Here is a 23,474-nt window from a genome sequence, read left to right on the forward strand (position 1 = left end):
ATGGCATGGGGATGGAGGTTGTTTGTGAAAGATGGGGCCAGGATCTACTTCGGAGGACTGAGATTTTCAGACCTGATCGGAGCAGATTCCATGGTCGGCTTGCATGACCCAACTGGGTCGGAGCTGGACAAAGTTGTCACAGGAGATCGGATACTGCAGCCCAGGATGCCGTTCCGATCAGTAACGCAGCAGGAGGTGCAATGCCTATCATTGTATATAGGTCTATTCGTCAGGTGGTGTGGGGGTGGGCTAGGAAGAGTTAGAAGGGAGAGCAGAAGAGCAGTGGAGGGGGAGAGGGGGAGAGGGGGTGCGGAGGAGGGAAGCATAGGAAAGGAGGAGGGAAGCAGAGGAGGGGAATCGGAAGAGAAGGAGGTGGTAAGGGAGCGAGGATTTAGTATGAAATCCCGACGCCTGGAATCCCGGCGTTCAAAATCCCGACAAGGGGGGGGACGTGGATCGTTGCGGGCTCGCTGCGCTTGCCACGGTGGTAAGGGAGCGAATATATACACACATATACGTATACACACACACAGATGGCGCCATCAATTTTATTTTAAACAAACAAAATAACAGAAGGGGGGACATTATGGTGTTACCGTGTACCTATAACATATTTAAAAAGTATGCCTTAACCCAGTGGTGTCAAAGTCACGGCCCTACAGCTGTTGTGGAAGTACACATCCCTACATGCCCTGCCACAGATTTTATATAATGGATCGCTAAAATCTGTGGTAGGGCATGCTGGGAAGTGTAGTTCCACAACAGCTGGAGGGCCATGAGTTTGACACCACTGCTAAACCCCTTAATGCCCATTACATGTAATCACAACCCACCACCTAGCATCATGCCACACCTCTTCCCTTAGCCCAAAGCAGATTAATCTTGCACCTCCTCTCCCCTCCCTCACTCCCCCCCCATCCCCAAGACATACTCTTCGCCAGTCGTGACCGAAGAGTGCACTCACATAGAATCGGTCGCAGGTGGGGGTACTGCAGCATCTGTCGGATAGGGCACCTCTCTCCTCCTCAGCGTCGTTCCCAGCAGCGTTGGGCTGTGTTCTCTGCCGCAGCGCCCTGGGGGCGGAGTTGGGGCAGCTGTCTCCCCGCCTGTATCCTTCCCGTCTATGTTGGGCGGTGTCCTGAGCAACGTCCTGGGGGTCCTCAGTGGCAGCAAGGTTTTAGTAGCATCCTGAAGGGGAGGGAAGAGGAGGAAAACATCCATATTTAAAAAAAAAAAATGCTGGTCTACAACAGTATGTAAAAATAGCGGCATAGTGAGTTTAGGAGAATCCTGTTCAAAAACTTGCAAAGAGATGGTGCCAGTGTGCACGCTCAGAGAGCAGATAAAGGGCGGGAAGGGGATTAAAAATAGGTCCTGGCATTTAAAGTACACAGGCCCACCTTGGTGTCAATAGTGTCAACACATTTGTGCGCGAGCGCTCAGGAAAAGAGGGTGTGGACACTCAAAATTGGCCTTGTGTAGTGTTCCACACCATATACCACTTCTACACATTCTGCAACAAAATAATAGACCCCATTATACTTCCCCCTTACACATTATGCCAAACGTATTGAGCCAAAATTCACATAATGCCACGCGGATTGAGCCAAAATTCACATAATGCCACGCGGATTATTCTTTATTCCCAGCGGTGGCAGGTGGCATTTCAAGGAAAAAAAACCTAACCCCATTGCACCTACCCCACACTGTCCCCCATCGCACCAGCCCCACACTGTAGTCTCCCATCACACCAGCCCCACACTGTAGTCTCCCATCACACCAGCCCCACACTGTAGTCTCCCATCACACCAGCCCCACACTGTAGTCTCCCCATTGCCTCCTCACCCCCTCTCCTCTGCTCCCCCTTCTCCTCTCCTTCACTTTCCCTCCTCTGCTCCTGCTCTTCCTTCTTCTCTCCTCCTCCTCCTTTCCTCAGCTCCCCCACCACCTTCTCATCTACTCTCCATCCTCCGATCCCCCTCCTCTCCTCTGCTTCCCCTCCTCCTCCGCTTCCTCTATTCTGCTCCCTCTCCTCTTCCGCTCCTTTGCCCCCTCTCCTCTTCACTCCTCTGCTCCTTATTCCCTTATCCCCCTCCTCTCCCCTGTTCTCTCTTTCCCCTCTATCTCTCTCCTCCTCACCAATTTCCCCACTCTCACCCCCTCTCTCTCCCTCCCTCTTCCCCTCTCTCCCCCCCTCTCTCTCTCTCTCTCTCTCTCTCTCTCCCCCCTCTCTTCTCTTCCTGCACCCCAGCACGAGGTCACCGGCAGTCTGAAAGAGAGATAGAGAAGTGTGGGGAAATTGGTGAGCAGGAGAGAGATAGAGGGGAAAGAGAGAGCAGGGGAGAGGAAGATAGGGGTTGTGGAGGAGGGGGAAGTGGAGGAGAGGAGGGGGATCAGAGAAGAAGGAGCTGAGGAGGAGTGGAGGTGAGGAGGAGGGGGGGCAGAGGAGGATGGGGAGCAGAGTAGAGGAAGAGTTAGAAGGGAGAGCAGAAGAGCAGTGGAGGGGGAGAGAGGGTGCGGAGGAGGGAAGCATAGGAAAGGAGGAGGGAAGCAGAGGAGGGGAATCGGAAGAGAAGGAGGTGGTAAGGGAGCGAGGATTCAGTATGAAATCCCGACGCCGGAATCCCGGCGTTCAAAATCCCGACAAGGGGGGGGACGTGGATCGTCCCCCTTGCGGGCTCGCTGCGCTTGCCACGGTGGTAAGGGATCGAATATATACACACATATACGTATACACACACACAGATGGCGCCATCAATTTTATTTTAAACAAACAAAATAACAGAAGGGGGGACATTATGATGTTACCGTGTACCTATAACATATTTAAAAAGTACCCCTTAACCCAGTGGTGTCAAAGTCACGGCCCTACAGCTGTTGTGGAAGTACACATCCCTACATGCCCTGCCACAGATTTTATATAATGGATCGCTAAAATCTGTGGTAGGGCTTGCTGGGAAGTGTAGTTCCACAACAGCTGGAGGGCCATGAGTTTGACACCACTGCTAAACCCCTTAATGCCCATTACATGTAATCACAACCCACCACCTAGCATCATGCCACACCTCTTCCCTTAGCCCAAAGCAGATTAATCTTGCACCTCCTCTCCCCTCCCTCGCTCCCCCCCTCAAGACATACTCTTCGCCAGTCGTGACCGAAGAGTGCACTCACATAGAATCGGTCGCAGGTGGGGGTACTGCAGCATCTGTCGGATAGGGCACCTCTCTCCTCCTCAGCGTCGTTCCTAGCAGCGTTGGGCTGTGTTCTCTGCCGCAGCGCCCTGGGGGCGGAGTTGGGGCAGCTGTCTCCCCGCCTGTATCCTTCCCGTCTATGTTGGGCGGTGTCCTGAGCAACGTCCTGGGGGTCCTCAGTGGCAGCAAGGTTTTAGTAGCATCCTGAAGGGGAGGGAAGAGGAGGAAAACATCCATATTTAAAAAAAAAAAATGCTGGTCTACAACAGTATGTAAAAATAGCGGCATAGTGAGTTTAGGAGAATCCTGTTCAAAAACTTGCAAAGAGATGGTGCCAGTGTGCACGCTCAGAGAGCAGATAAAGGGCGGGAAGGGGATTAAAAATAGGTCCTGGCATTTAAAGTACACAGGCCCACCTTGGTGTCAATAGTGTCAACACATTTGTGCGCGAGCGCTCAGGAAAAGAGGGTGTGGACACTCAAAATTGGCCTTGTGTAGTGTTCCACACCATATACCACTTCTACACATTCTGCAACAAAATAATAGACCCCATTATACTTGCCCCTTACACATTATGCCAAACGTATTGAGCCAAAATTCACATAATGCCACGCGGATTGAGCCAAAATTCACATAATGCCACGCGGATTATTCTTTATTCCCAGCGGTGGCAGGCGGCATTTCAAGGAAAAAAAACCTAACCCCATTGCACCTACCCCACACTGTCCCCCATCGCAGCAGCCCCACACTGTCCCCATCGCACCAGCCCCACACTGTAGTCTCCCATCACACCAGCCCCACACTGTCCCCATCACACCAGCCCCACACTGTAGTCTCCCCATTGCACCTGCTCCACACTGTAGTCTCCCCATTGCTCCAGCCCGCACTGTAGTCTCCCCATTGCAACAGCCCCACACTGTCACCATCGCACCAGCCCCACACTGTCTTTCATCACAACAGCCCCTTAAATTGTAAGCCATCAAAATGTCACCCTTATACTGTATGTAGAAATGGAGGAGGGCGGCTGGTGCAGCAGTAAACGGGAGGCCGAGGCAGCAGCGTGGGAGGGTGGAGGAAGGAGAGGCAGTCAGGACATGGTGGCAGCGGGGGTAGCCGGCGACATCATGCAGCAGTCTGACTGTACTCACCACCAGACGGTCCACACCAGGGCAGCGCTGCAGGGCTGACCAGTCTCCTCCTGTGGTCCAGGCGGCGCAGCTCCCGGAAGTACGCGTCCACTGTCCTGTGATCTGGAAGACGGGGCAGCTGGGAGGCGGCACACGCGGATTGGCTCCTCTGTCAATCACAGGTCATGTGTACATGTGTCCAATACTCACAGACAAGGGCGGGCATACAGCCTATCTAGCAGGCAGCCCAGCCCTAGAAACAGAATGTATTCCTAAATCACTCACCAAGGTAACCCATTGTACTAACCTAGTGCACGCACTACTCGATTTGTCATACACTGTTCCCAAATCATAGTTTGATAAGCCGCGTGGTCGCATTGTCCCATTTGGGATGCTGCACCTTAGAAGGGACTAGGGTTGCACTGGCCTCTAGGGGTACAGAGGGAACCCCGCAGTGGACCCACCTCATCCTCTAGGGACCCTTATTCATACTGTGCAGCTGAATTATACATATGTTACATTATATGGCACAACACCGTGACGTTCAGTGTGCACACAGGTGTGATACATCGGAGCGGCCCATCGCTTTATAAGGATTGTTGCGTTGTGTACCCAGCTTTAGAGAATAACTATAGAATTGTGCTAGATAATTAGTAGTCAATAAATAATATAAAGACCCCAGCAATTGTAACGCAGGTAATGAACTATACCTGTGTGCGCTTAGTAAGGTGCGCTAGTTAATCCACTAAGCTTCCAGATGCATCGGGCAGGTAAGCGATGTCAGGAGGCTGATTCTAATCGTGTAGTTGGGGTAGAGATTGTAGTATGTATTCCCACACACACGTGCGCAAACATACGTTGCTAAGGTTGGCGATCGATGGGCTGCATTATTATTATCATCCTTTATTTATATGCTGCACCAAGGGATCCAAAGCTACCAATACAAAGTACATTACAAATAGGCAAAACATCGATGGTTTGTGATGCTAGAGAGCTGCTGTTGGTAGATGCGGCCCATTGGGGGCAGTGCTAAGCTAAGGACTCTGCAAAAGATGGCAGAGAACCATCAGCCATCGATGGTTAACAACCAAATACATATTACTTTTTACGATTAGAGGAATGGAAGGAGAAACAAGGGGAAGACACTAGTTAGTCAAAAATGGTGGGGGAAGTAGGTGTTCTTCCCTACAGAAGGGACAACCATCAATGGGTGCAAACCATCGATGGCTCACTGTTTATAATTCCATACCATCAAGGTTTTTCACTGATCACACCATTGATAATTACCCCCGTGGGTGGCCATCCATTTGTCATATAGACAAGGATTATATATATACACTAGGTGATTCAACGCGCCCTACGGGCGCTCATCACACCGTCGTAAGGGGCTGCGCCCCCTTAATTTGTGAACATTTGTATATGAGAAAGATGGTTAGAATTGTATGAAAGATGGCCTGCATTGCAACTTGAGTTATAGGTGAAATGTGTTAAATAGAGAGCATATGATGTGGAAGGGGGTGTGTCTTGTTTTGTTTAATTAAAAAGCGGTTACAGAGTAAGATGTACATTGATAGTGTGGATGGTACAGTGACATTTGTGGGTGTGTGTGTGGGGGGGGGGGGGCTGTGTGTGCATGTTGTTTAGGTGTGTGTGTTCAATAGTATAGTAGGGTGTTTCTGAGTCAGCGGCTCCCACTGGCACGAGGTCACGACACAGGAAAAAAGGAGGCTGGGTAGTGATCGGGGGGTCCGTGAATTGCGGGAGGGGGGGGGGGGGGGGCACGGGGCGCGATAATTCACCTAGTTGGTTATATATTCGTGTAGAAGGATGGTAGGATGTTGCTGTCATTCAGAATGCATTTACATAAACAGTAATAGTAGCAGGTAAAGGTCTGACTTAAAACACCTACAGTGAAACAGAACAGGTGTTATATATTATACAAAGAATTGGTTGATGATGTGTAGGTGGACGTGCACATAGTTCATAGTTGTCACTGGAAAAAAATTGCTACAAGAAAAAATCAACACAGAAAGTTCAACACATGTGGCACTTCATCGGTGTCCATGTCGACACATGAGAATGAATATGAAAACATTCAAAAAAAAGAAAAATAAATCTTCAAAAACTCATGTCAACCTTTTTCATTGTCGACCATAGCCGTGCCAGTGTTTTGCATGTGCCATTTAATCCTGGGGTTGCCGTGAATCGCGCGCGGGGGTGGGGGGGGAGGGAGGAGGTGAGGGGTGTCCGCGAATCACGGGAGGAGGGGTCGTGGGTGGATGCCGAGAATTGCGGGAGGGGGGGATGCGGGGGGGGGGGTGTGGGTGCCGCGAATCGTGGCACCATGAACCGTGGGAGGGGGGGCCCGGGGGGTTGTCGCGAATCGTGGGAGGGGGGATCGTGGGAGTCACCGGGTGTGCTGCGAATCGCCACTAGAAAAAATCAGCACAGAAAGGTCAACACATGTAAATGTTGACATAAGTGTGGCACTTCATTGGTGTCCATGTCGACACATGAGAATGAATATGAAAACATTGAAAAAGTGAAAAATAAATCTTGTCAACCTTTTTCATTGTCGACCATAGCCATGTCAGTGTTTTGCATGTGCCATTTAATCATGGGGATGCCGTGAATGGGGGGGGGGGGAGGTGCATACCCAACATGACTCTCTCCAGGAGGGACACATTGCTCTGTTTCTGGACTTTCTTCTTAATTTATGGATTACCATCACCTGTGCTTAAACACCTTTCTTGTCAAGTACCCTGTTTAAAATGACAGGTGATGACAATCATAAATTAAGATGGAAGTCCACAAACAGAGCATTCTGTCCCTCCTGGAGAGGGTCATGTTGGGAGGTATAGAGGTGTGGGGCGCTCACCTGGTGTGTCTGGTGAGTAGTTGTGTCTTTGCTGTGTAACATGGAGAGGCAGAGGGTGTCTGGCACTGTCTGTGGGCTCACTGGGCTGGTTCTCTGTCATGTGAGTCAATCATGTGAGTCAGAGGCTCCACCCAGCGTTATAGCTCCAGACACACTTTGAGTGACAGATGTAGCCAAATATATAAGAGATATATAACCACACACAGGGATCAGCAGCCTCATAACTCCTCCTACTCCTTCCCTTAGCTCCCCCACCTCCTCCTCATCTATTCTCCATCCTCCGCTCCCTCCTACTCTCCTCTCCTCCCCCCCTCTCCTCCCCCACAACCTCTCTTCAGCTTCCCTTCCTCCGCTCCTCCTCTCCTCTGCTCCTTCTTTCCTCTGCTTCCCCTCCTTTCTTCTGCTTCCAATCCTCTTCACCCCTCCCCTGCTTTCCCTTCTCCTTGTCTCCGCTCCTCTTCTCCTCAGCTACCACATCTCTTTCCCTCCTCCACTACCCCTCCTCCTCCTCTCCTTTGCTTCCCTCCTGCTCACCTCATCTCCTCCGCACCCCCTCCCCTTCTCTCACTTCTCCGCTTCCCCTCTCTTCCTCTCCCCCTCCCCTCTTCTCCTGCACTTCCCCTCCTCCTCACCCCTCTCCTCTTCTCCTGCTCTCCCTTCTCCTCTCCTCCTCTACTCTCCCTCCTCTTACTCCTCCTCTTCTCTGCTCCCCTTCTCTCTCTCCTCCCCACCACTTTTCGTCGGAGGAGGAGGAGCATTTCAATCGCTGCTGATCATGTACCATGCAGCACCAATGACAAGAGGTACACAGTGCCTTCTGTGCTACTTCTCTACATGTCCGCTTCTCTCCTCCTCCACTCCTTTGCTCCTTCTCTGATCCCCCTCCTCCACTCCTTTGCTCCTTCTTCTCTGATCCCTCTCCTCCTTCCCCTCCTCCTCTCCCCAGCTCTCCCTTTCCCCTCTTTTGCTCTCCTCACCAATTTCCCCACACTTTTCTCTCTCTGACTGCCAGTGAACCTGTGCTGGGGTACAGGAAGAGAAGACCCAGCGCCGGGGAGATGGAGCAGGAAGAGATGACTAGCACAGAAGAAGAGAAAGTGCAGCAGACCCAGTCTGCCCAGGAGCAGGGGCAGCAAAATCATCGCTACCATCGCTGCTGATTGTCACAGGAAGTACCCAGCACCAGCTTGCACTGCGCTCCCTTCTCTGCACCTCCTCCATGCCTCCTCTCCTCCTCCTCTCCCCCTCTTCTTATCTGCTCCTGCTCTCTGTTCTCCCCTCCTCCTCAGCTCCCCAACCACCTCCTCCGCTCCCCCTCCTCCTTTCCTGTTTCCCCCTCCTTTCTTTTGCTTCCAATACTCCTCACCCCCTCCCCTACTTTCCTTTCTTCTTTCCTCTCACTCCTCAGCTCCCCTTCCTCTTCTGCTTCCCCTCCTCCTCTCGCTTCCCTCCTGCTCACCTCCTATACTCCGCACCCCCTCCCCTTCTCTGCTCCTCCACTCCCCCCTCCTCTCCTTCACTTCCCCTCCTCCACACCACCTCTCCTTTTCTCTCTCTCTCTCCACCCTCTCTCTCTCTCTCCACCCTCTCTCTCTCTCTCCACCCTCTCTCTCTCCACCCTCTCTCTCTCTCTCTCTCCACCCTCTCTCTCTCTCCACCCTCCACCCTCTCTCTCTCGCCCTCTCTCTCTCCACCCTCTCTCTCTCTTTCCACCCTCTCTCTCTCTCTCCACTCTCTCTCTCGCCTCACCCTCTCTCTCTCTCGCCTCACCCTCTCTCTCTCGCCTCACCCCCCCTCTCTCTCTCTCTCGCCTCACCCTCTCTCTCTCGCCTCACCCTCTCTCTCTCTCTCGCCTCACCCTCTCTCTCTCTCGCCTCACCCTCTCTCTCTCGCCTCACTCTCTCTCTCTCTCGCCTCACCCTCTCTCTCTCTCTCGCCTCACCCTCTCTCTCTCTCTCGCCTCACCCTCTCTCTCTCGCCTCACCCTCTCTCCACCCACTCTCTCTCTCTCTCTACCCTCTTTCTCTCCACCCTCTCTCTCTCTCCACCCTCTCTCTCTCTCTCTCGCCTCACCCTCTCTCTCTCTCTCTCCACCCTCTCTCTCTCCCTCTCCACCCTCTCTCTCTCTCTCCACCATCTCTCTCTCCACCCTCTCTCTCTCTCTCCACCCTCTCTCTCTCTCCACCCTATCTCACCTCACCCTCTCTCTCACCTCACCCTCTCTCTCTCTCGCCTCACCCTCTCTCTCTCGCCTCTCTCCCTCTCTCTCTCTCGCCTCACCCTCTCTCTCGCCTCACCCTCTCTCTCGCCTCACCCTCTCTCTCTCTCGCCTCACCCTATCTCTCGCCTCACCCTCTCTCTCTCCTCACCCTCTCTCTCTCCTCACCCTCTCTCTCTCGCCTCACCCTCTCTCTCGCCTCACCCTCTCTCTCGCCTCACCCTCACTCTCTCTCACCCTCACTCTCTCTCTCGCCTCACCCTCTTTCCACCCTATCTCTCGCCTCACCCTCTCTCTCTCCTCACCCTCTCTCTCTCGCCTCACCCCCTCTCTCGCCTCACCCTCTCTCTCGCCTCACCCTCACTCTCTCTCACCCTCTCTCTCTCTCTCGCCTCACCCTCTTTCCACCCTCTTTCTCTCGCCTCACCCTCTCTCTCGCCTCACCCTCTCTCTCGCCTCACCCTCTCTCTCTCTCGCCTCACCCTCTCTCTCTCTCGCCTCACCCTATCTCTCGCCTCACCCTCTCTCTCTCCTCACCCTCTCTCTCTCCTCACCCTCTCTCTCTCGCCTCACCCTCTCTCTCGCCTCACCCTCTCTCTCGCCTCACCCTCACTCTCTCTCACCCTCACTCTCTCTCTCTCTCTCGCCTCACCCTCTTTCCACCCTCTTTCTCTCGCCTCACCCTCTCTCTCTCTCTACCCTCTCTCTCTCCACCCTCTCTCTCCCATTCCCAGCAGTCACCTCTCTGGTCACATCCCCCTGTGTTGCTGTATAATGCCCCAATCCCAGCAGTCACCTCTCCGGTCTCATCCTCTGGTGATACTGTATAATGTCTCATTCCCAGCAGACACCTCTCTGGTTACATTCTTCTGATGTTACTGTATACTGTCCCATACCCAGCAGTCACCTCTCCGGTCACATCCCCCGGTGTTACTGTATAATGTCCCATTTCCATCCCCCTGTGTTACTGTATAATGTCCCAATCCCAGCAGTCTTCTCTCCGGTCACATCCCCAGGTGTTACTGTATAATGTCCCATTCCCAGCTGTATCCTCTCAGATCACATCCCCCGATGTTACTGTATCATGTCCCATTTACAGCAGTCACCTCCCCCGGTGTTACTGTATAATTCCACATTCCCAGCAGTCACATCTCTGGTCACATCCCCCGATGTTACTGTATAATGCCTCATTCCCAGCGGGCACCTCTCCGGTGTTACTGTATAATTCCCCATTCCAGCAGTCACCTCTCTGGTCACATCCCTCGGTGCTAATGTATAATGTCCCATTCCCAGCAGTCACCTCTCTGGTCACACCCCCCCCCCATTGTTACTGTATAATGCCCCATTCCCAGCAGTCACCTCTCCGGTCTCATCCTCTGGTGTTACTGTATAATGACCCATTCCCAGCAGTCACCTCTCCGGTCACATCCCCTATTGTTACTGTATAATGCCCCATTCCCAGCAGTCACCTCTCCGGTCACATCCCCCGGTGTTACTGTATAATGTTCCATTCCCAGCAGTCATCTCTCTGGTCACAACCCCCGATGTTACTGTATAATGTCCCATTCCCAGCAGTCACCTCCCCCGGTGTTACTGTATAATGACCTATTCCCAGCAGTCACCTCTCCGGTCAGCAGCTGGATGATTTTGTTGGTGAGTTTCAGGATCTTATGGTCATTGTTTCTCTCATTTATCAATGAGTGAGGTTAAGGCACAGTCTTGGAATCCTGGGTCTTGATCCCTCTTCTGAACACATAGGGACGGCTGCTGCTGGGTGTCTCACATTCACCGTCCTTCTTCGGTGGCACATAATCCTAAGTGAGGAGAAAAATGTTAAATCAACTGCACTGATGGTATAGCAGCTCTCATAAATGCAAAGGTTCTGAGGGGTAAAAAAGAGCGATGGGATAAGTTTATACGAGTGACACCTGTAAAGTAAAAATGTATTAGTAAAATAATGTTTACACTCCTTTTGGAGGATGTGAGGTGAGAGAGGGAGATTGTCGTGCTGTCCCTACTAACCCTAACCTTACAGAGGCAGCGGTATTCCTCAGCTCAGTTGCTGTCCGCTTCTGGGTGGAATCTTCTGTTGCGGCTTTGGTCCCGGGGCGCGGCTTGCTGACGTCAGCGACTGGCGTGTCGGTACTTCGGGCAGCAGCAAAGTCTCCAACCTGTTTCATGCCTCGCTGGGCACTTTGTCAAGGTGGGGTGACTGATAGAAGTTGCTCCCTGTATGTAAGGAAATGAAGTAGAAATTCACATCCAATTTTAACATTTTGTGTATTTCAAAAATGTAAAGAAATAAAAAAAGTTTGGACATTTTCCGAGCAACAATCTGGTTGGAACAAATATTTTAACGACATTTTGGGTGTCACGAACGGTGAAACGGTGTCAAGGCATGCATTATATGTAATAGTAGAGTGCAAGACTAATAAAAACACTAATAAAGAGATTACATCTCCATATGTGCCAAAGTGGTTTGTGCAAAATGCTAGTGAACAGCTAATGAACCCAATACACCAATCATGTCCAAACTATGGCCCGCCAGCTTTTGTGAAACTGCAAGTCCCATCATGCCTTGCCACAGTTTTGCTATTAGGGAATACTAAAACTATGTCAAGGCATGCTGGGATGTGTAGTTTCAAAACAGCTGAAGGGCCATATTTTGGACATGCCTGCAACATACGCTCAGTGACAAACAAGCTTTAAAATCAAAGTCAATTGTTTGGTGACCCGACTCCCAGGCTGCACCTCACCTGGATTTCTCCTCGCACCCTTCACGCACAGTAGGGCAATAAGCTGCATCTAGTTTATTTAGGGCGCAAAAATGCAGCCGACAAGACCAGGGCAAGTGCTGCGAACAATTCATTAGCTCCCACTACATTAGGCAAGAGCTACGGGTGCACAAAACAATTGAATCACCATTATATGTTGTTTAGCACCTTACATAAATTATATATATATTTTTTATTATTATTATTTTAATATGCAGTACAGTAAGACCAGCAACCCTTACCACCAGCATAGCTCTGCCCCAACACTCATGAAGCACCGCCTACATGTTTTGATTGGCCCACAATCCAATCAGTCAAAGAAAATGGATCACCATCAATAGGTAAAAACATTGATGGTCATCCATTGCATAGTATGCCACAATCAATGGGCAGTTGCACTATTGTCATCAATTGCAAAGACGTCCATCCCTAAAGCTGTGCACACACAGTGCAAGTGAGCCTCTGCGCTAAGTTTGCAGTTAAGCACAGATGGCTCAGCATTGTGTGCTGAACAATCTGTCACGGCCAGTGTTCTCTGGTGTGAGAACACTGGCGATGACTAGATTTATAACTGGATGCAGTGTAAATCTAGTCAGGCAACAGCGACGCGCGGGACCGCGCAATCGTCATCACCAGAGGGTATACACGTGGAGTGATCCTTTTTTCATTTCTAAGCGATCTAGTCAGATCACTTAGAAATAAATGAGTTTTGGGGAAAGGGGAACGTGGGGCAATCAGTCGCACAGGTTTTATCAAAGCAGTATTGTTCTCATTTACCCTCAGTGTATTTGTACATCGGTTGGTTAACCGTGAGTAGGGAGGGTGTGCTACCACTGGACACAGGTTTGACAATTTTTGGAAAGAAGAGAAAGTATGTCTCTGTGTGGTGCACAGGTTATTAAGAAAGTAAAATTTAACTTTTATTTGGATATGTTTAAAAGAATGTAGCGAAATATAGACAGACAGTGACACATAAAGACACACACAGTGTAGGTTAAAAAAGGATAGAAATCCTTACTCAGTGTGATCCAACTCAATATCCTCCTAGATGTTGGTTAGATTCTATGTATTAGTAATAATGGTTTATTGTACAGTTTTCCACAGTGGAATTTTGTGCGTTTAAGTCGCCTATTACTGATCTGCTGGTAACAAAATTATCTGGGTTTATGTTCCCCTGTGATGTTACTGATCAGATTACTTCACATCACAAATAGGGTAGGCAATATGGTGCCCCGCGGGTCACCCCTCAAGCGGTGCGTGTCTGGTGAGATCTGCCACCTCTGCACCAGCACTGCGCGCCGCAAATGAGAGGGAGAGCCGCGTCAATGAGGACGTGTACCCTGCAGAGGAGCTCCGGCGTGTTAGAGTCAGCGCCGGAGATCTCCGTCTGTTAGGAGTCAGATCTGAGCGCTGCGGACGTCACGCAAGTAGCGCCTCTGACTGAGCGGTCCAGTGAGAACTGGCATACCGCTCCGACTAAACGATTTTAAGCTAATACAGATCAAAATACATGTAATAGGGATAGGGGAGAGGAGGAGAGCACACTGAGTGGACCTAGACACTCAGTGTGCTCTCCTCCTCTCCCCTACTTTCTCACTTAGAAATAAGCCTCATATCCCCCTGGGCGGGATGTATTAATGTACATCACTGACCCTCGTCTGCCAGCCGCCGCGATGCTACCGCATATGTACTAACATATGCGGCTAGCATCGGGTTGCGGTGACGGAGACCCCCGCGATACCTGTAATGTGGTGTGCGGGGGTCTCTGTCACATCCTGGCGGCTGTCAGTGTCCCCCTGCCTCTCCTCCTCCTCCCTACAGCCGGATGTCCTCCCGGCTGTGACACCTGCTGGGGGAGGAGGAGATCGATGGAGGACGGGAGGGGGGGGGAGGTCGCAAGGACGGTGGGCGGCGATAGAAGCCCATAGGCATCTATAGGGTATCGCCACCCAGAGGTGGCGATACCCTGCCAGGCGGAGACGGGGCGGACGGGTAATGGTACATAGGGAAATGCGGTAAAACCCCCGTTTTACCACATTTTCCCTTTAGTACATCCCGCCCCCTGTGTGTATGCCCCATTAGGATAGTAGATAATACAGTATACACTTTAGACTACAGTATAACTAATGTGACAATAATCCCTGTATAACATACCTCCCAACTTCTGTGTTGGGGAAATAGGGGGTGGGGCGTATGCAAATGAGGGCACAGCTTATGCTAATTAGCCGCGACCTCATTTTCATACGAGAATAGACGCGGTACTTGTGTAGTTTCACGGCCCCGGAATTGCAGAGGCTCGCATGCCGCTCTAGCTATGAAACTTGGCAGCCTGCCAGGTAGCGTAGCGCTGCGCGTGCCAAATGTAATGAAGTGTATCGTGTAAAAAACAGACAAACGGGGCTTAAAAACAAACAAACGGGGCTTATAAATCGCACACCCCGGCACATCGCAAACCCCGGCACACCGCTGGTGTTCCCAATGTAGACGCTAACTTATTTAGCGTCTCAATTCACACTCCCGGCACTTCGGCTTAGACGTGCGCGGACAGCGTTACGTAGTCAGTCAGGGAGCTACGCAGTTTGCGTAGTCAGTCAGCAGTAGCCCTGTATGAGACACTGAGGTGAATGTGTTCCTGAATCAGCCTCACTATCCACGCTCACCCGAAGCGTGGAGAGCCCCGCGAGGGGCGGCGGTACGCGTCCTACGACCTTTTCATACCCCCACTATCCACTTCGGCATGGAGTTGAGAATAGAATAGTGTGGCGAGCGCAGCGAGCCACAGAGCCCGAAGCGTGGCGAGCGCAGTGAGCCGCGCGAGGGGACACGCATACCTTCACAGCTATCTGCGTCCCCTCGCGGGCTTCACAGGTGTCAGCGTCCGCTCGCCACGCTTCGGGCTTACGCTGACACCTGTGAAGCCCGCGAGGGGACGCGGATAGCTGTGAAGGTATCAGCGTGCGCTCGCCACGCTTCGGGCTCGCTGCGCTCGCCACACTATTCTATTCTCAACTCCACGCTGACGTGGAGGTATGAAAAGGTCGTAGGACGCGTACCGCCACGCTTCGGGTGGCCGTGGATAGTGGGATTTACACGGTCCACAGCTGTGGCGTCCACTAGTGGCACTGAGGGTGGGTTTCAATAGTGTTCCCCTAGGGAACACTATTGAAATGTACCCCTTCACCTAAGTAAATCCAGACGCATTTGCGTCTGGGTTTACAAGCCCCAACACCTTTGCGGCTTGCAAGGCGCCTGTATTCTAACGCTTTAGCGTCTGAATCCAGGCTTTCCGGCTTCTTAGCGGCTATCTATGTGACTCGAGATTCAAACGCAGTTGCGTCTGAATCTCGCGTACAGTTTAGAAGCACCGGCATCGCTGTGCCGGGGTGTGCACTTTAACATACCCCCGTTGTCAGCGGTGCCCAGGCGCTGCCTATTTCACTGTGGAACTACAAGTGCCACAGTGACATTGACCTGTCAGCGCTGCTGCTGCTGCTGGCCGGCAGCTACGCTGTTTACATACAGCTAGTGCGGCACAAGCTCAGTCAGACAGAGCTAGAGCGGCACGCGCACGGTTAATCAGAGCCTCTGGCAGGCTGCCAAGTTTCATAGCTTGGCACGTGAGCCTCTGCACTTCCGGCGCCGTGAAACTACACAAGTACCATAGACGCTGTGCGCATGCGCACAGCATCTATTCTACTAGATTGGGGGTCTCCCAACTGCCACCCCCCGCAGCGGGACAATGCCTGCCGTGGGTGGGACAGCGGGACAGGACCCGAAAATCGGGACTGTCCCGCTGTAATCGTGACAGTTGGGAGGTATGGTATAACCATCCAGCAAGCAATCCCGTACATGTACTTGGTGTCACCTGAACGCAGCAGTGATCCCAGCCTATATACAGTATGCCCAGTTTTCCTACATCTGCACTAATGGCTACGTGCAGTTTGCTAGCCTGTACGGTTTGGCGCACCTGTATCTCACCACATTGGCATGCCGGGCACATATTTACCATTACACTCACATGTGTTTATTATCATAGAACATAGCAAAGCGCGCATAGCTACTGCAGCAGAGAGAGAGAACATATGGTATACACACAGAGGCTTTCCATAGATTATAATCTGGTCTATATACACCTGTGTCACACTTTGGGAAAGCAGATAGATAATATACAGTGTATAATAATGCAGACAGCACTGGGGCTGAGATATTACAACCTGAGCCATAGAGTAGCGCTGCTGAGGATACACTGGTATGCCCATACACATAGATATCCCCAGTAGCACCATACAGCAGCCCTGTGGGAGTCACATACATGACCAACATACAGACTGAGCTCCAGTCCTCACCCACAGGTTGCTCAATGCTCAGGGGGTGTTCTGCACATGTGCACTTACCAGCCGCTTCTTCTACGCAGGGGCAGAGCGTCCATGGCGTCCCAGTCAGTGACTGCCTCCATCAGAGCAGCCGGGGCAGAGTGCTCATGTAGGGGGAGCAGCAGTGATGACGATGCAATATGTGCCAGGTGTAGTTCCAGCAGCTGCCAATAGGTGGCGATGGTGCGGCACAGCGTGAATGACGTCACTGCATTGTAGCTACGAGATACACGGACAGTCCGTGTATGAGTGGCTGGTACAGTGGCGTGTACCGTTAGTTCAGCGTCTGGGACAGCCACTCAGGCTGAGCCACCACGGGTTCGAATCCTCCTCCAGTGTCTGCTGTTTCAGGGGCGTGGGGTGTAGCGCCTTCGGATCCGGGAGCAGCCTGAGTTTTTGACTCATCCACTGATACCACAATATTTTCTGCTCAAACTACATAATATTAATAATTAGCCACCATATATAACCAGGAGGAATAACTTTAAGTGGGGGCAGGACGGAGACTGTGTACAGACCAATTACCATTACGGCTGCTCTGATGGAGGTAGTCACTGACTGGGACGCCATGGACGCTCTGCCCCTGCGTAGAATATACAGTTTATTCATTGGCACAAAACAGCAAAATAGGTTAAAATTAAAAAAGTGCATTAAGAAAAAGTGAATAGAAATTGGAGCTGTGTGTCCGTGTCGCTGTACACTTATACAGTGCCCGTGTCAGCAGATTTCCACATACACAATTTTCTTTAATAACTCATGTCGACCTATTCCTGTGTTGACCTTTTTCATGCAGCCTTTTGGATTGTGTCGACCATTTTCAGCGTCAATTTAAACCAGGTCGATCTTTTTCATATGTAGACCTTTTCACTGCAGACCAATAGATCTAATTACTGTTGACTTAATGACCCTCACCCCTGGTCACAGCATCTATAAACTGTTATGTAGGACAGGAGACAAGTCCCGAAAACGAATAGCATTCCTCCCAACTGTCCTGATTACAGTGGTACGGTCCCGCTATTTGGAGCCTGCCCTGATGTCCCTTGAGGGGAGGTGATCATGGCTGCTCTGCTTTGTGGGGCAGCCGGTGATTGCTGGATAGGTGCAGCAAGGAGAGACGGGGCTGGGTACGCTGGCAAAGAAGATGGAAAACCCGGGGCCTCGATGCCCGGTCCCGCCCCCGTTGCACATAGCCCCACCCCTTTCCAGGGCCAGCTGCATGCAGGTCCCACTGATCTATTGGTAAAAGTTGGAAGGCATGTTTGATGTTCTGTGTATACAATACATTCCTTTTTCTTTTTTAATAGTAGGATCGGCAGCAATTAGCTGTATGCTCTGGCCTTCGTCTGCGGATCTTCACCTCCAATGAAGTGTATGGCCTTTGTCAAACATACATAAAAAAAAAAAAAAAATGATACCCGATCTATTGTCTGCGGGCGCGGCCTGACGGGCAACCCGTACAGACAGACGTGATTCTAGTCTGGCTCTAAACACAGATATTTCTCCATTCCCTGGAGAGAAATTGGCCTCACACTCCTTGCTGAAACAGGTAAGGATCATATGGTCGACCTAAAGATTGTCGACAGTCATTAGGTCAACATACTGCAAGGTTAACAGGTCAACAGGTCATTTGGTCCAAAAAAGCATTAGGTCGAAATGGTCTAGCTCAACATGGGGTTTTGTACTTTTTTTTTTTACCCGAATGCCGACACAGTCAACATGGACACAGGATTAAGTGCACCGCATCCCCTCGCATGTCTGGCTGTGCTTGGCACTCTATGTTATTCTCCTACCACACCCTAGTGCAGGCATTCCCAACCACGGTCCTCAAGGCACACCAACATTACAGGTTTTAATGATATCCAGGCTTGAGCACAGGTGACTTAATTAGTACCTGTGATTTGGATTAATCCATCTGTGCTGAAGCCTGGATATCACTAAAACCTGCACTGTTGGTGTGTCCTGAGGACCGTGGTTGGGAACACCTGCCCTAGTGGATGGTAGGGCATGAAATTCCGCCTGTCAGCACATGTCGGCTCAAAAAAAAAACCAAAATTCCAGTGAAAAACCCAGTCGACCTAGACCATGTTGACCTAATGACCTGTCGACCTAGACCCATGTCGACTTTGCAGTATGTCGACCTGATGACTTTCGACCATCTGATACCGCTGATACCGGTTAATAGATAGAGGTTATCAATCCGCACGGCCTGTAATTGGTATAGCTATCTCACCCCTGCATTACTATATTAAGTATCAATTGGTAATGGGGGAGGCGCACCCAGGAATATGTATTAGACTTGGAAGCAAAGAAAGATAAAGTATTCCTACAAGGGGCAATCTAGGTTAGCATATATTAATGTTCTGATTAATGTTATAGGTACATTAATAAAGTGACCCAAGAAACAGAGAATTGGCTAAAACATGATGTTTATTGATTCATTTATTAAGGACAGCGAAATATTAACCCCTTCCCGACATTTGACGTACATTTACGTCATGGCCGGGATGTTCTTCCCGACACATGGCATAAATGTACGTCACGACTTTAAACTGTCACTGCGTCTAGAGACGCAGTGACAGAGGGACGATGTCTGCTGTCCCTGACAGCAGACATGTCCCTGCATGCCCAGGGGGGGCTGCGATGCCGCCCCCCCGTCGGCGATCGCTGTGATTGGCTGTTCAGTGTGAACAGCCATTCACAGCGGTTTCCTGTGTTACCAGCGAATCAGACGCTCGGTAACACAGGTGTCAATCACCGCCGGGCGTAAGGGGGCATGAGGGGGTCATCGGTGACGATGACACCTCACCCCACCCTCACCCCACCTTCCTCCAAGGCTGTGATTGGTCCGTCGGACCGACAGCCAATCACAGCCAAGGCGCGACATTTAAACTAACGGTGACTGCGCTGCAGACGCCATTCCGGTCTGGAATAGCGTGCAGAGCGGTCACCGTGCCTATCTGCCGTGATACTGACCTGATCCTTGCTAATACTTACCTGATCCTTGCAAATACCTTACCTGATCACCTGATCACTGCTTGTAGCGTGCTGGACGCTTCCTGGATCTGACTTCTTGGGACTTCCTGCTGCTGCTGCAGTGTGATAGAGAGATAGAGAGATAGAGAGAGAGATAGAGAGAGATAGAGAGATAGTGACAGAGAGAGCTATATTTTGTGTCTGCTACCCCCCCTTTTTGGGGGTGCAGGTTTTTTTTATATATAAATAACTGTCAGTGCTGCTGCAGTGTCATAGAGTGATAGATAGTGATAGATAGTGATAGATAGTGACAGATAGAGAGATTTGTGTCTGCTACCCCCCCTTTTTGGGGGTGCAGGTTTTTTTTTTATATATATAACTGTCAGTGCTGCTGCTGCAGTGTCATAGAGTGATAGATAGTGATAGATAGTGAGAGATAGAGAGATAGAGAGAGATAGTGACAGAGAGTGATAGAGAGTGTATATTTTGTGTCTGCTACCCCCCCTTTTTGGGGGTGCAGGTTTTTTTTTATACATATAACTGTCAGTGCTGCTGCTGCAGTGTCCTAGATTGATAGATAGTGATAGATAGTGATAGATAGTGATAGATAGTGATAGATAGTGAGAGATAGAGAGAGATAGTGACAGAGAGTGATAGAGAGTGTATATTTTGTGTCTGCTACCCCCCCCCTTTTGTGCTGATCAGTATATCTGTGCTGATCAGCAACTTTTTGGGGGCGCAGGGTTTTTTTTTTTTATATATACCTGTCAGTTGCTGCCAGTTGCACTGTCAGTTGCACCAAAGGTTGTGCACCTGCTGCCCCTCACTGGTAATCAGTGTCGCATCACTGATCACCTTTTTTTTTTTTGAGAGTGCTGTGGGGTCTTTTTTAATTTTTTTTTTTACACACACTGTGATTTTGTGGGTGTCCTGTGGCCACTGTGCGCTGATCAGTGACGTACATCACTGATCAGCTTTTTCGGCACAGGGTTGATCTATTTTTTTTTTTTTTGGATCAAATTCCTGTTGCCTTTGAGCGCTGTTCAGTGACGGACGTTACTGACCAACATCTGTGCTCAATTTTTGGCGCAGGACCTTTTTTTTTTTTTTTTAACCCCTTCAATTTTTTTTTTTTTATTGGGATCAAATTCCTGTATAAAGTATTTTTTTTTTCTGCACTACATACACACTACACACTACATACCCCCCGGGTTGAAATAAAGTTTGTACCCCCCCCCCCCCTACACTATACACGTGTTGAAACATTTCACTACCAGTAACACAAAAATAAAAATGGCATCCCAAATGTCATCCCAAATGTCATCCCAGTCATCCAGAAGAATGTATTCAGCGGAGGAGGCATATGCCATGCTTGCCTCTGACTCTGACACAGCCAGTGATGCAAGCGGGGAATTTGAAGGATTTGTCTTAAGCTCCTCTTCCTCCTCTGGTGATGAGGGACCCCCTCAAAGACGCCCCCGTAGAGCAGCTGAGACCCCCCCAATAATTGATCTCGTATGGACCCCACCACCAGACAATTTTGTGCCCCAGGTTCCTGAGTTTTTGGCCATGCCAGGAATCCAATTTGATTCCACAGGTCTCAGAGAAATTGACTTTTTCAAATTATTTTTCTCTGATGATTTTATAAATTTAATGGTGGACCAAACTAATTTATATGCCCAGCAGTTTATTGCTCAAAACCCCACGTCATCATTTGCTAGGTGGACCCCTGTAGATGCAGTAGAGATGATGACGTTTTGGGGTCTGGTGTTTCATATGGGCATAGTAAAAAAGCCAGAAATTAGGCAATATTGGAGTACAGATGTTCTGTACAGCACCCAATTTTACCGTATGGCCATGCCCCGGGCTCGATTTGAGACGATCCTTACATTTTTGCATTACAACGATAATGCACAGTGCCCTCCCAGAGATGATCCCACCTTTGACCGGCTATTCAAAGTCAGGCCGGTCATTGATCATTTCAGTGCCAAATTTGCAGAGATGTACATCCCTGAAAAATTTATTTGTATTGACGAGTCCCTTATACATTTTAAAGGAAGGGTTAAATTCCGCCAGTACCTTCCCAGTAAGAGGGCAAGGTATGGCATAAAAATGTATAAGCTGTGTGAAAGCACCTCAGGGTACACCCACAGGTTTAGGGTATATGAAGGGAAGGATTCAAGAATTGAACCGCCAGAATGCCCCCCCTCCCTCGTAGGTGTTAGTGGAAAAATTGTCTGGGATTTAGTGCACCCCTTCCTGGATAAAGGTTATCACCTCTATGTGGATAACTTTTACACCAGCATCCCCCTGTTTAAGGCCCTTGGTTCAAGAGGTACAGCAGCTTGCGGTACTGTGCGCAAGAACCAAAGAGGCCTCCCAAAAACGCACATTGCCCAAGTAATGAGAAGGGGTGAAAGCAGGGGAATATGCACCGAAAATATGTTGTTGGTCAAATATAAGGACAAGAGGGATGTCCTTATACTGACAACAATTCACGGAGACAGTACCACCTCCGTCCCTGTACGAGGTACCAGTACCCACACCTCCAAACCTAATTGTATCCTGGATTACAATAAGTACATGGGCGGAGTGGATCTTTCAGATCAGGTACTGAAGCCGTACAGTGCCCTGCGGAAAACAAAAATCTGGTACAAGAAGCTGGCCGTGTATATCATCCAGATGGCACTGTATAACGCTTACGTGCTATTCCGTTCTACCGGCCAGAGGGGGACATTTATGCACTTTCAAGAGGAAGTCATAAAGGGCCTAATATTTGGGAACCAGCAGGCAGAGGGCCCCAGTACTTCTAGTACTGGCCCCCGTATTGTACCAGGGCAGCATTTTCCTGATGAAATCCCCTCCACTGGAAAAAAGGGCAGGACACAAAAAAGGTGCAAAGTTTGCTATAAAAAGGGAATAATAAAGCAAACTATTTTCCAGTGTGACACTTGCCCCGACAAACCCGGCCTATGTATAAAGGAGTGTTTTAAAATATACCACACATCTATGGATTATTAGGTTCATAATTTCACCGTGCTTCGGGGGTCTTGCTAATGCGACATAGCACCCACCAAAATTCCACCAGAATCTGAGCTGCAAAATCCAAAAATCACTCCTTCCCTTCTGAGTCCTGCCATGCACCCAACTGGTATTTTTCGGTCACATGTGAGACATTGCCGTACTCGGGAGAAATTGGGGCACAGATTTTGGGGTGCTTTTTCTCCTTCATACCTTCTGAAAATGAAAAATTTTGAGCCAGAACTGCATTTTTGTGTAAAAAAATGTAATTTTTCATTTTCACTGTCCAGTTGTATCAAAATTGGTGAAACCCCTGGGGGTTTGAAATGTACACTATACCCCTAGATGAATTCCCTGAGGGGTGTAGTTTGCAAAATGGGGTCACTTGTGGGGGGGTTCCACTGTATTGGTGCTTTGGGGGTCTTGCTAATGCGACATAGCACCCACCAACATTCCACCAGAATTTGTGCTGCAAAATCCAAATATCACTCCTTCCCTTCTGAGTCCTGCCACTTTTTGGTCACACATGAGGCATTGCCGTACTCGGGAGAAATTGGGGCACAGATTTTGGGGTGCTTTTTCTCCTTCATACCTTATGAAAATGAAAAATTTTGAGCCAGAACTGCATTTTTGTGTAAAAAAATGTAATTTTTCATTTTCACTGCCCAGTTGTATCAAAATTGGTGAAACCCCTGGGGGTTTGAAATGTACACTATACCCCTAGATGAATTCCCTGAGGGGTGTAGTTTGCAAAATGGGGTCACTTGTGGGGGGGTTCCACTGTATTGGTGCTTTGGGGGTCTTGCTAATGCGACATAGCACCCACCAACATTCCACCAGAATCTGAGCTGCAAAATCACTCCTTCCTTTCTGAGTCCTGCCATGCACCCAAATGGTATTTTTTGGTCACATGTGAGGC

The 23,474-nt window shown here is 49.9% G+C and overlaps 1 long non-coding RNA gene across 3 annotated transcripts; it reads right to left on the reverse strand.

The window, feature by feature from the left end:
• Positions 1 to 1,024: 1,024 nt before the first annotated feature.
• LOC146053369 (uncharacterized) lies at positions 1,025 to 16,843 on the reverse strand. 3 transcript variants are annotated; one of them, XR_014467750.1, is made up of 5 exons: positions 16,583 to 16,843; positions 11,443 to 11,643; positions 11,037 to 11,228; positions 3,172 to 3,395; positions 1,025 to 1,188 (listed from the first exon to the last, which is right to left on the reverse strand). It is a non-coding gene; the product is annotated as an uncharacterized LOC146053369 (long non-coding RNA). The 3 variants fall into 3 exon arrangements; XR_014467749.1 differs by lacking the exon at positions 16,583 to 16,843 and having other exon boundaries at positions 11,443 to 11,712; XR_014467751.1 differs by lacking the exons at positions 1,025 to 1,188; positions 3,172 to 3,395; positions 16,583 to 16,843 and adding an exon at positions 10,109 to 10,714 and having other exon boundaries at positions 10,774 to 11,228; positions 11,443 to 11,712.
• Between the last annotated feature and the right edge of the window lie 6,631 nt (positions 16,844 to 23,474).

Source organism: Crinia signifera, unplaced genomic scaffold, assembly GCF_055691185.1.
Source record: "Crinia signifera unplaced genomic scaffold, ASM5569118v1 HAP2_SCAFFOLD_162, whole genome shotgun sequence".
Classification (NCBI taxonomy): domain Eukaryota; kingdom Metazoa; phylum Chordata; class Amphibia; order Anura; family Myobatrachidae; genus Crinia; species Crinia signifera.